This window comes from Lactuca virosa, chromosome 4 (genome assembly GCF_052849685.1).
Source record: "Lactuca virosa cultivar CGN04683 chromosome 4, Lactuca_virosa_CGN04683_v6, whole genome shotgun sequence".
NCBI lineage: Eukaryota > Viridiplantae > Streptophyta > Magnoliopsida > Asterales > Asteraceae > Lactuca > Lactuca virosa.
This window is the reverse complement of record NC_136429.1, coordinates 53,952,900-53,966,585: the sequence shown is the minus strand read 5'-3', so window position 1 is coordinate 53,966,585 and position 13,686 is coordinate 53,952,900. Positions and strand designations below refer to the sequence as shown.

The 13,686-nt window shown below is 40.5% G+C and overlaps 1 long non-coding RNA gene across 1 annotated transcript; it reads left to right on the top strand.

Annotated features, from left to right (window-relative positions):
* Positions 1 to 10,624: 10,624 nt before the first annotated feature.
* Positions 10,625 to 13,307, top strand: LOC145109750 (uncharacterized). The gene is made up of 2 exons (XR_013709189.1): positions 10,625 to 10,863; positions 13,126 to 13,307. It is a non-coding gene; the product is annotated as an uncharacterized LOC145109750 (long non-coding RNA).
* The last annotated feature ends 379 nt before the right edge of the window (positions 13,308 to 13,686 follow it).

The following is a 13,686-nucleotide window of genomic DNA, read 5'->3' as shown; positions in this document are numbered from 1 at the left end:
AATACACAAGTATTATAATAATTAAAATGATAATAATTACCAAAAACAACCGATAAAAGGAACTTAAAAATCTAAAATTTTATATCAAAAACTTAACTAAAGTTTTATGGTATATATGTCGTGCCACAACTAAACCTAGCTTGTGCACCTAAGTTTTATTATGGACCGGTCACATGCACCATTTAACTTCAACGTAGTGGTTGATACATTAAAATTTTGGAGATTTATGATTCATAAGGAAAAATATGTGTTTCGGTAACAAATGTACATGTATAATAAAGCAACCGACTTACGACCCACTGCTAAATGTAATTGGTTAGCCGACATGTCACAAAGAAGAAGAAGCACGAGGTTGCACCCTAACCTGATGGTTATTCCCGAAAGAACAGTCGGGAGACCCAGAAGGGTACAATCCAGGCCAAGCGAAATACCCATCACACCTAAAGCTGGTATGCCTACAACTGCGGCAGAGTTAGAACAATTGATAGCAGATCGACTTGCGACCGCTTTGACACAACCGGAAAATGTTCGCAACTCCATCTCTGGAGCGGGTAATGATGGAAATGGTAACGGACAAGGCAGCAGTTCTCAAGGAGATATCAGAGGACCACAACGAACGTGTAGCTATAAGGATTTCACTAATTGCAAACCCAAGAACTTTTATGGGACTGAAGGCATTATCGGACTAACCAGGTGGATCGAAAAGATGGAGTCTGTATTCCAAATATGCTTTTGTCCCGATGATAGTAAAGTCCAATTCGCTGTGAGTACGTTTATGGACTCAGCCCTTACTTGGTGGAATGACCAAGTAAAATCTTTGGGCATTATTCCTACAAACTCTCTATTGTGGGAAGAACTGAAAATGATGATAAAGGAAGAATATTGCCCGAGAGATGAGATTCAGGCAATGGAGCAAGAATTATGGAGTTTGAAGATGAAAGGTCTTGACATCAAAGCGTATACGACCAGGTTCAACGACCTCGCGCTATTATGCCCGGCTCTAGTAACCCCAGAATACAAGAAGATAGAGTGTTACGTTTGGGGTTTGGTGCCACAAATAAGGGAAATAGTGTTGGGATCACGATCAACAACTTATGAAAGTGTCAGTCAGGAACTTGGCAAGTCGTTTAGTCAAGAATGAACTCAGTCGGGGAACAACAAACACTAAGGTTGAAACACCCAAGACTGAAAATAACAAGCGCAAGATGGGAGGCAAGGATTCTTGGCAATCGTCAAGGAAGAAACAAGGAATTGGAAGTGGATACGCAGTGACTACGGCAACCAATCTAGCACCAATTCACCGAACAAGCAATACTGGACGATACCCTCAATGCAACAAATGTCACAAACGTCATCCTGGCGAATGTTATTACTGTACCAAGTGTAACAAGAATGGGCACAAAAGCACTTATTGCAAAAACTCAGTGCCAATTGCAAGAGGTACTCAACTGAATGCAGGGTCAATCGGAAATAGTGGTGGAAATTGTTATGAATGTGGTGGATCGGGACATTTCAGGCGTAACTGCCCGAAACTAAGAAATGTGGGTGATAAGGCACGTGGACGGGCATTCTTTACTGGAAACAAGGAAGCGATCCAAGATCCCTCGGTGGTTACTGGTACGTTCCTTATCAACCACCTTTATGCTATAGTTTTGTTTGACTCTGGAGCCGATAAGAGTTTTATAACGACGACATTTAAAGAATTATTAAACCATGAAACCAGAAAATTAGATGTAGCTTACGAAGTAGAAGTAGTAAATGGTCAAATAGAACGTACAACTAAAATCCTAAGAAATTGTACTCTAACGCTTAACGATCATACCTTTCAATTCGACCTCATGCCAATGTCAATCGGAAGCTTCGACGTTATTATTGGCATGGATTGGTTGTCTCGCCACCATGCGGAAATCATGTGTTACGAAAAAGCAGTAAGGCTAACCTTACCAGATGGAGAGACTCTGACCATCTACGGTGACAAGTCGGGTCAGAACCTTAAGCTCGTGTCTTGCATAAAAGCGTGGAAATATCTGCACAAGAAGCATTACGCCTTCTTAGCTCATGTAGTAGATAAGAGGTGTAAAGTGAAAGAAATTAAGGACATACCACATGTATGCGATTATCCTGACGTTCTCCCAGAAGAACTACCAGGATTGCCACCAGCCAGACAGGTCGAGTTCAGAATTGACCTTATCCCCGGAGCAGCTCCAGTAGCTAGAGCACCCTATAGACTGGCCCCATCCGAAATGCAGGAACTCTCGAGCCAACTACAAGAACTTCTTGACAAGGGCTTCATCAGACCAAGTTTTTCTCCTTGGGGAGCGCCAATATTATTTGTCAAGAAGAAAGATGGATCATTTCGAATGTGCATTGACTATAGAGAGCTAAACAAATTGACCATGAAGAATATCCTCTCCCTAGAATCGATGATTTGTTTGATCAACTCCAAGGTCCAGCTATTATTCAAAAATTGATCTGAGGTCGCGATATCATCAGCTCAAGATATTAGACGAAGACGTACCGAAGACATCGTTCAGGACCCGGTACGGTCATTATGAGTTTCTAGTCATGCCTTTTGGGTTGACTAACGCTCCAACAGTATTCATGGATCTCATGAATCGAGTCTGCAAGCCTTATTTGGACAAGTTTGTCATAGTGTTTATAGATGATATCTTGATCTATTCTCGAACTAAGGAGGAGCATAGTCAACATCTACAATTAATCTTGGAGCTGCTGAGGAAAGAGAAATTGTACGCCAAATTCCTAAATGCGAATTTTGGATCACACAAGTACACTTTCTAGGACATGTGGTGAGAAAAGAAGGAATTCATGTAGACCCCGCAAAAATTGAGGTAGTAAAGAATTGGGAGGCACCAAAGACGCCAATGGAGGTGCGCCAATTTTTAGGCCTCGCTGGCTACTACCGGAGATTTATTGAGAACTTATCAAAAATTGCGAGGCCGCTCACTACTCTGACACAAAAAGATCGAAAATTTGAATGGGGAGTTAAACAAGAAGCCGCATTTCAAAGACTGAAAAAATGTTGTGTAGCGCCCCGATCCTATCCCTGCCTGAAGGAACAGAGGATTTCGTAGTCTATTGTGATGCGTCGATCCAAGGATTAGGGTGTGTATTAATGCAACGTGACAAGGTTATTGCATACGCCTCTAAACAACTCAAAACTCATGAAAACAACTACACAACCCACGACCTGGAGTTGGGCGCAGTAGTTTTTGCATTAAAGATATGGAGGCATTATCTATACGGAACAAAGTGTATTATTTACACGGATCATAAGAGTCTTCAGCATATTTTTAATCAGAAAGAGTTAAACATGAGACAACGGAGGTGGATTGAGTTGTTAAATGATTATGAATGTGAAATTCGGTATCATCTAGGAAAGGCCAATGTAGTCGCGGATGCATTGAGCCATAAGGAAAATATCAAACCTCATCGAGTGCGAGCTCTGACCACGACGATCCATTCAATCCTTGTCAACCAGATTCGGTTATCTCAGCTTGAAGCCCTGAAGGAAGAAAATCTTGCAGAAGAATCATAAAGAGGAATGGAAAAACAATTCGAACTAAGAAACAACGGAACCCGACAGTTTATGACCAGAATTTGGATACCGAAGTTTGGTGATATCCGAAGCTTGGTCATGGACGAAGCTCATAAAACAAGGTACTATGTTCATCCGGGATCAGACAAGATGTACTTAGATTTGAAGAAGTTATATTGGTGGCCAAACATGAAAGCCGAGATCGCCACGTATGTGAACAAGTGCTTAACATGTGCTAAAGTGAAAGCGAAACACCAGAAGCCATCAGGATTGCTCCAACAACCAGAAATTCCTAAGTGGAAGTGGGAGCAGATTGCAATGGATTTCATTACGAAACTTCCAAAGACACCTAGTGGGTACGACACCATCTGGGCAGTGGTCGACAGATTGACGAAGTCCGCTCACTTTCTACCAATTAAGGAGACTGATAAAATGGAAAAACTGACAAGAACTTATCTCAAGGAAATTGTTAGACTTCACGGGATACCCGTCTCTATCATCTCTGATAGGGATAGTAGGTTCACTTCGAGATTTTGGCAATCATTGCAAAAATCCTTGGGGACTCATCTGGATATGAGCACCGCTTACCATCCACAAACCGATGGTCAAAGCGAGAGAACGATCCAAACCTTAGAGGATATGTTGCGGTCTTGCGTGATTGATTTCGGAAATGCTTGGGATACTCACTTACCACTCATTGAATTCTCCTACAATAACAGTTATCATACCAGCATAAAGGCTGCACCATTCGAGGCTCTCTACGGGCGAAAGTGCAGATCACCGTTGTGTTGGGAAGAAGTAGGAGATACTCAGTTAGCCAGGGAACGTGCGAGCAACACGCTTCGCACAAGGCCGGAAATAATTCACGAAACCACTGAAAAGATAGTCCAAATTAAAGAAAGACTCAAAGCAGCTCGTGACAATCAGAAGAGTTATGCAGATGTAAAAAGAAAGCCACTAGAATTTCAAGTGGGAGATAGAGTCATGCTCAAAGTCTCACCATGGAAAGGCATGATACGTTTTGGGAAGAGGGGAAAACTAAACCCACGGTATATGGGGCCCTTTGAAAGTCTCACCATGAATAACGTGCATAATGTGTTTCATGTCTCGAACCTGAAAAAGTGTATGTCCGACGACAACCTTACAGTACCAATAGACGAGATCCAGCTAAACACCAAACTTCACTTCGTCGAAGAACCCGTTGAAATCATGGACCAAGAAGTGAAACGTTTAAAGCAAAGTCGCATCCCTATCGTTAAAGTTCGTTGGAACTCGAAAAGGGGACCAGAGTTTACCTGGGAGCGCGAAGACCAAATGAGACATAAATACCCCCAATTGTTTGAGTTACATCCCGACTACAAATCAAATTTCGGGACGAAATTTCGTTAACCGGAGGAGAATGTAACAACCCTCAAATTTAGATCAAAGGTGGTCGGTCAAATTCGTGTGACGTTAATAGAAATAAACTGAAATTATGTTTCGTCAATATGTATTTAACAAGTTTAAATGATATTATAATGGTTAATCGATTATAAGCATATTAATAATAAATTTATGCGATGTGTACCGATGTGTGCGTGAAATCAACGTAATAGGAATGTTATATATATATATATATATATATATATATATATATATATATATATATATATATATATATATATATATATATATATATATATATATATAGGGGTGAGATCGGTTGAGAACTCATAGTTTCCCGGGAACCCGAGAACTAAACGTAGAGCGTTGGATCGAAATTAATTCATTCAGGACATGATCGTAATCTTACCAATATCATTTAATGTTTAATATTTTGTGTTATTGAATATATTAATATAAATGTCTAAAATTTTACATAATAAATCAAATTTTCGGATTTTTTTAAAAATAGTATTTTTCGATTTTTTTTTTAAAAAAATGCAGATTTTATAATTTTTTATAGAAAACATGAATTTAAAAAAAAATAGAAAAAAATATTTTTTTTAAAAAACTAAATTTTTTAAAAAGAAAACTGAAGTTATTTAAAAAAAAAAACAATAATTTTTTTAAAAACCCTGCATTTTTAAATAAAAAAACAGCAATTTTTTCAAAAAACTATAATTTTTTCAAAAAAACTGCAAGTTTTTTAAAGAAAGCTGTATTTTTTTCAAAAAAAAAAAAAACTGCAATTTTTTTAAAAAAAAAAAATCTGCATTTAAAAAAAACTACAATTTTTTCAAAAAAGCTGCATTTTTTTTAAAAAGTAAATTTTTAAAAATCAATAAGTTTAGAAAAAGAACTAGAATATTTTAAAAAATACTCTAATTTTTTTAACAATAAATATCAAAGTTTTAGGTGCATATATGCATATTTTTTCAAATGTATATATGCATATTTCTTATACAATAATATTCGTAAGTAAATTATAAAAAATCTCATTTTTATTAATTAATCTATAAACATAATAGTACAAGTATTTTATTCGATACAAAATAAAATATAAAAAATAAAAAATGCTACAAATTACAAAGCATTTTCATGTCTTCGTGTCAATATTTCTTTATTTTCTTCAATTTATCATTTTTCACCTCTTCAATATTCACCACAATTTCTTCCAAATCTACAAGAAAATTAAAAAAATGATTGATGCAAAAACACTCACAAAAATACATATATGATTTTCATGTGATTAACATATGAATCACATGTCATTCACATATGAATCACATGCAGTTCACATATGAATCACATTTACATATGACATCATATGTAAATCACATACGATTCACATATGAATCATATGTGATTCACATGTGAATGACATGTGAATCACATGTGATTTACATGTGAATCAAATGTGATTTACATGTGAATCAAATGTGATTAATATGTGAATTACATGTGATTTTAAATTTAAACCATGTAAAGGAAAACCATCTAAAAGTTTGGGAAGAGGATATTCCGTTAACATTACACCATGTTTTTGAAGCTCTTGGATTCTTGATATTTAGTATGCTGTTATGCTATAGTTATCTATTAGATTTGTGTTTTGGTGTCGAGTATGTTGTAATGCTATAGTAATCTGGTTGATTTGTGTTCTGGTATCGAGTATGCTGCTATACTATAGTAATCTGGTAGATTTGTGTTCTGGTATCGAGTATGTTGTTATGCTGTAGTGATCTGTTAGATCTGTGTCCTGGTATCGAGTATGCTGCTTGTTGTACTAACCTGTAGAACTGTATGTGTTTTTATGATCACCGGGTACGACCCGATGCCGGGCGGGGCCTGAAGGTTAGTCTGTATGCTATTTACCTCTGTGATCATGGCATGTGTTTGCATGTTTTATAATCATCTGCTATGTGTTTATGTTATGAGAGTGTGGGCGAGGCCTGTATCTTAGTGGGCGGGGCCCGTTATGTGAGTGTGGGTGGGGCCCGTATCTCAGTGGGCGGGGCCCGTATCTCATTGGGCGGGGCCCGTTATGCGAATGCGAGCGGGGAACGTATCTCAGTGGATGGGGCTCGTTATGCGAGTTAGGGCGGGGCCTGTTATACTCCTCGGGCGGGGCTCGTTATATGTTATGTTTGGTATGCGGTATTTTGGGGGAAACTCACTAAGCTTTATGCTTATCTAGTTGCTTATTGTTTCAGGTATCATTGGAGTCTATAGGAAGGCGAACGCAGGACGGTACACACGCATCAGCAGTATTGAGGACTCCTCGTTTTCTATAAAACTTTAATTTTGAACAAATGTAATTTGGAATAAACGGTTTTCTTAATAATGGATTTATAAATTTGAAAGTTTTCACCTTAATAAAAATGAAAATTTTTGGTTGTGAAAATGGGACATTACAAGTTGGCATCAGAGCCCTGGTTTGAGTGAATTGGAGAAGCACTTGTGTGAATCCAGTCTCAAACTAGGATCCGAGAGTTTTTGCAATTGTTTTTGAAAAATAAAATAAAATAAAAAAGTTGGGTTAAGGACATGGGCTCGGTCTCTTTTCATGTTCTTGTTTGATTGTTCTCTTGGGATCGGGAATGTAGACCTTGAGTTAGCTTTGATTTTTCAGGAAAATGTGGTGTGTACAGTCAGCCAGAGCCCAAACACGAGAGTGCTTCCCAAAATACCCATATTTGTTATATTTGCTTAGTTTTGATCTTGCTGATAAATGATTTGTTAGAAAAGCATAATAGTGATAGGCTAGGGGTCTTGAGGAATTGCATGACAGAATTGCCTGATTATATGATGCCTGATAGCCTTGGGTTCTTCTTGTAGGAAATTGACATCATTACTGTAGTTGCTTAGTGTATGCAACATAGTTGTACATAGCTAAGATTCAATAGCTTGAGAATGTTTGGTTAGCCTTATTTCCTGTTCTTGTTTGATGAAGGGCTTAGGGTAGAATCAAGTATTTGACTGTCTATAGGGTCCAACGTTATTTATGATTAGCATACACGAGTGATGTAGGGTTGGTGGAAGTTTCATGGACAAGTCGTGTAGGGTCTGCTGATCAGTTACGTAATGTATAACCTTCCTCTAGGATGAGAGGATAGAGTGTATGTGTATTCTAGTAGGTATTTTTAGGGTTGTTGTGATGATCTCCCGAGACAAATACGGGTAGGTGTGGAAGTTAGTATGGGCAGTACCACTCGAAGCACAGGACCTGTACGCGTAGCAGGGAAGTCACAACTCCTAGGGTTTTGTTGGGAATTGGTTCCCTGGTGTTATATGCGTTTTATATGATATTTCCCTGGTTTATTTTGAGTATGGCGATTACGAGGAGATTTGAGGTTGGATCCGGATCAGGATCAAGATAAGATGGCTAGAATGGGCCAACATTGACTAAGGACCGAGTCAGGGAGATCATTCGTGAAGAGGTTGTTTCTTTTGTCCGGGGGCAGATACCGAAGCTGGTTGGGTCTGTCAAGGCTGCTATGATAGAGTACTTCGATGACCGATATGCTACACTTTCTGAGGTTGTTATTGTTGTAGCCACCGTGGCTGTTGCTGCCATTGGGGCTCGAGGAGAGAGAGATTTCTAGTATTGGGACTTCGATCGTACGAAGCCCTCAGAGTTTGATGGGATCTCGGACCCGATCATGACGATAAGATGGTTGTCTGGCGTGGAGGGTTGTTTCTTCACATGTTCTTTTCCGGATGACCAGAAGGTCAAGTGCGCCCTGAACCTTCTCATATTGGGGCAAGGGATTGGTGGAGACTGGTGACTAGTTCTTATACTCCCGAGCAGAGGGAAGTGATGATTTGAGAACAGTTCTCGGAGGTGTTCCGTGCAAGGTATGTTCCCCTGGTGGGGAGGGAAAGACTGGCCCAGGAATACCTGGATCTGAGACAAACGACCGAGTCGGTGACGGAGATCACCAAGATGTTCACTGAGAGGGATTTGTTTAGTCCTGAGTTCGCTGCTTCAGAGCAGGCTCAGATGACTCGGTATTTGAGCATGCTCAAGACAGATATTCGACAGTCCGTGTCCATCCATCACTACGGTTCTCTCGCTGAGCTTCAAGATGCCACGAGGAGACAAGAGATTGAGAAAGAGAGTTGGGCGAGGGAGCAGTGGCGGCTCCGAATCAGACCCAACCTGTAGCGAAGCGGTTCAAGTCTACCGACAAGAGTTCAGGATCAGTTGGAGGGAGGTGCATACCTTTTGTATGCCACAGGTGTGGCGAGGAGGACCATTTTGGTAGAGATTACATGCGGAGTGCAAGAGTTTGTTTCCATTGCGGTCAGGAAGGCCACATTAGAGCTCATTGTCCTTTTCTCAGTGAGGTGCTGGATCCTACACCCTTAGCTTGGCAGCTACCCGACGGTCGTCATGGGACCGTCGGGGTCCTGAGGACCGAGATTTGAGTTGGCGGTTCTTCTATTTAGCAGTTGTGGTGGTATTGGTATTTATTTGTAATTTAGTTTGTGTTACAAGGTTCAATTGTAATTTTGGATGACCAGTTAAATGGAATTATCTTATTAGCTCTGTTCTAATTGAATTCTTATTATGAATGGATTAATTATCTTTGTCCTCGATTGTATTCGTGTTTGGAATTTGGGAATGTTGTGTGGGTTTAGATTCTCCTATGTATGTGGATATCAATAGTTGGGTTCAAGTAGTGGAGTTCACGTTGGACTGGGTATCTAGAGATTGGAAGTTGTTGGACTCGAGCATATCTCAAGTGGGGGAGAGCGGAACCACGCAGCAGGAAAACCTTGTGTCAAGTTCAGTTCTCAGTCAGATTTCTTTAAGTTCCAGTCTCTGTGCAACTGCTAAATCTTCTGGTTTCGCGGCAAGATCATCGTCAGCTATTGGATTTTCCCTTTGATTCGTATTAGTATTAGTTGTGATAGCATCTGTAGGGTGTGTTTGTGCTTTAGACCATAGGATGTTGGGAGCTCATGTTGAGGGTTTGCTTGTCTGTTGTCGTCAGATCAGGGGTGAGCCGAGTGTCGATAGTGGATAGCTCAGTTGGGCTGTTGGAGCAGAGTAAGAGTGTGGTTCAGTTCAATAGGAGATCAATTAGTTTTCATTACGATGATGCACTTTTGGTGCAAGATTAGAGTGTCGGCGTTTGGCCGAGAAGTACGAAGACCGATTAATTCCGCAGATGTTCGTTCCTCTTGGTTGTTGGGGGGAGTGCATCTTGAAGTAGAAGTGAGAGCTGATTTCGAGGATAAAATCCAATTTAAGTGGGGAAGAGTTGTAACATTTCGTTTAAAATAAAATAAAATAAGTAAATAAATAAAAAATAAACCCCAAGGCGTTTTTTAATATTTTTTTAATATTTATGTAGGCCCAAAATCCGTAATAAATTATTAGAGTATTAGTGCAAGGAGTTAATGTTATAAATTCTGGAAATCGGGGGTTAAGGTGTAACTTCCGGACTAGTTATGAATAGACTTTTAGATGCTGGGGGCTGATTGGTAATTTTTGGACTTGTGTTGAAAATATTTTTGGAATCAGGGGGCTAGAGAGTAAATATTGGACTCGAATTGAAAAGAATTGAGGGAGAGGCGGTCGAAAGTGTAAATAGGGTACAACTTGAGTTGGAGACGGGGACTTAAACCCTTCCTCTCCTTCCTTCCCCTCATCTAATATACACCCGAAAAGGACTAAACCCTAACCTAATCACTATCTAGCCGCCGCCACCCTTATCACTCCATACCTTCGGCCGCCTCCAACATCCTCGTCGTCGCCTTGCACCACTGAACCACCACCGCTGCACCCACCACCATTGAAGACGAAGACTGCCATTGGGCATCGTGGCAGTAGACGATCGGAAGAAGCAAATTCGTGGTTGTCGTTGTTGCTGTTTCCGGTAGGGGTCGCCCACCTTTTCTCTTTTCCATCTCCTTCTGTTATCGCGCCGTTTCCGCTGCCGCCACTCCGAGCGATTGTCGTGTGTTGTTGCCAATTGCTCCGTCCACCGCATGCCACCGTGAAGGGGTGACTGTGTTCATGTTTCGCTAATCGGGTGTGTATGTTGCTGCTGTAACGTGATGGATGCTTGTGTGTGGGAGTTTTGTTGGCCGGATTATTGAGGAGGACCACCATGGCAGCTAACCATGGTGGCTGCTGTCCTTAATGCTTTTCTGCCATCACCAGCCACCGTGTGTAGGTTAACGTGATGGATGCTTGTGTGTGGGAGTTTTGTTGGCCGGATTATTGAGGAGGACCACCATGGCAGCTAACCATGGTGGCTGCTGCCCTTAATGCTTTTCTGCCATGACCAGCCACCGTGTGTAGGTGGCTGTGTGTGTGTGTTATATGGTGTGTGTGAGTTTCTTTTAGAGGAGATGTTGTATAAATGTTCTTGGCCAAAAAAATCAAGGAAACCCCGGCACCACCACCGTGAGGTGGTGGCTCCCGCCTCATGCCGCCATTCTATCATCACTAGCCACCATATCCAGTGGCTGTGTGCATATGTGTGTGATTAGACTGATGTTTGGAATGCTTTTGATATTTTTTTGGCCTAAAATCATAACCACCACCACCGTGAGGTGGTGGCTGCCGCTGTGAACAACCGTTGACTACCACCACCCGGGGTGGTAATGGGTGGTGTCCGGCTACTTAAACACTAATTAACCTAAAATCCTAACCTGGAACCTAGTCGACACGTATTTGGGTTGGAAACCCTAATTAGGGTTTAGAAAGCCCTAATATCAAGAAACCCTAGTTTTGGAGTTGGTCGGGACCCGCATTAAAGCTATTTGGGTTGGAAACCCTAATTAGGGTTTAGAAAGCCCTAATATCAAGAAACCCTAGTTTTGGAGTTGGTCGGGACCCGCATTAAAGCTGTTAATTAAATTCTAAATAATACTTAATAATGCCCCTACAATTAACTTAATGCAATATTGGGCTTAATGGATTGATTTCTTAAGGGGTTAAGTGTGGAACACTAATCCTAGTTATCATTTTATGTGAAAACCCCTAGAATCCGGGAGCTCTATTTGGACAATGATCGGGCGCGTATTCGGACTGTTGATTGGATTGTTATTCACCCGAGAATGACTAAGTCAAATCTTAATCAGTCATACCCTTAAGTGATTAAGTCCTTAATGGTTTAAGTGTTCTTACTTAACCCTAATTGTCATTTTATGTGAAACGCTAATCGTCATTTCATGTGAGGTGGCCACTGTTGCAAGTGACTATGACCTGTGATCGGGTATTGACTCAAGTATCTTCCTATAGGTGATTGGAAGTGAGTTAAAGTTGGTCGAGTCCTTCATTGCTACAGTGGTTAGCTACGCGCACATCGAGGTGAGTTTCGCCTCACTATACCCGTGGGTCGAAGACACCAATGCCGACCCACTAGCTTTGGTTATATGCTAGTAGAGGGATGCCCTAGGGACTGTATATAGTCATGTAGGATAGACTAAGAACTCTTGATCTAATCTCTCTTACCTGTTCCTTGTTTGGTTGTGGTTCTAGAGTAGGATCACCTGTCGGTGACTATCTCACCTCTGAGTATATTCGACCATGCATTCCTTGGATTGTTGATATTTAGTATGCTGCTATGCTATAGTGATCTCTTAGATCTGTGTTCTGGTGTCGATTATGTTATAATTCTATACTAATCTAGTTGATTTTTGTTATGGTATCGAGTATGCTGCTATGCTATAGTAATCTGGTAGATTTGTGTTATGGTATCGAGTATGTTGTTATGCTGTAGTGATCTGTTATATCTGTGTTTTGGTATCGAGTATGTTGCTTGCTGTAATAACCTGTAGAACTGTATGTGTTTTTATGATTACCGGGTACGACCCGATGTCGGGCGGAGCCTGAAGGTTAGTCTGTATGCTATTTACCTCTGTGATCATGGCATGTGTTTGCATGTTATATAATCATATGTTATGTGTTTATGTTACGAGAGTGTGGGCGGGGCCCATTATGCGAGTGTGGTCGCGACCCGTATCTCAGTGGGCGGGGCCCGTATCTCAGTGCGCGGGGGCCGTTATGCTTGTTAGGGCGGGGCCCGTTATACTCCTTGGGTGGGGCCCATTATATGTTATGTTTGGTATGTGGTATTTTGGGGGAAACTCACTAAGCTTTATGCTTATCTAGTTGTTTATTGTTTCAGGTATCATTGGAGTCTATAGGAAGGCGAATGCAAGACGGTACACACGCATCAGCAGTATTGAGGACTCCTCGTTTTCTATAAAACTTTAATTTTGAACAAATGTAATTTGGAATAAACGGTTTCTTAATAATGTATTTATAAATTGGAAAGTTTTCACCTTAATAAAAATGAAAATTTTTTGTTGTGAAAATGGAACGTTACACTAAGGATCATCGCATACATCGCATAGACAGTACTATTTCGGGGATTACTCCCCCAACACGTGTCTAGTAACGGTTAGAGTATCATCGCATGAATATGTAGTTACTACATCCCCTGAACTCATAATTCATCACCTACAGGTTATGAGCATTCTGGTGTTTCCACATGACTTGTTTAGATTAGTCAGTGGTCACCATCTATACTTCGGTAGATGACTACATCATAACATGGCAAGTCAAGGTCAGGGCATCTCATAGTCATCTCCTATTTTATATCACATGTTTATCATCACCTACCATCGTCTATCTATCATCTCCTATTTATCATTACTTGTTTATCATCACCTATCTAACATCGTCT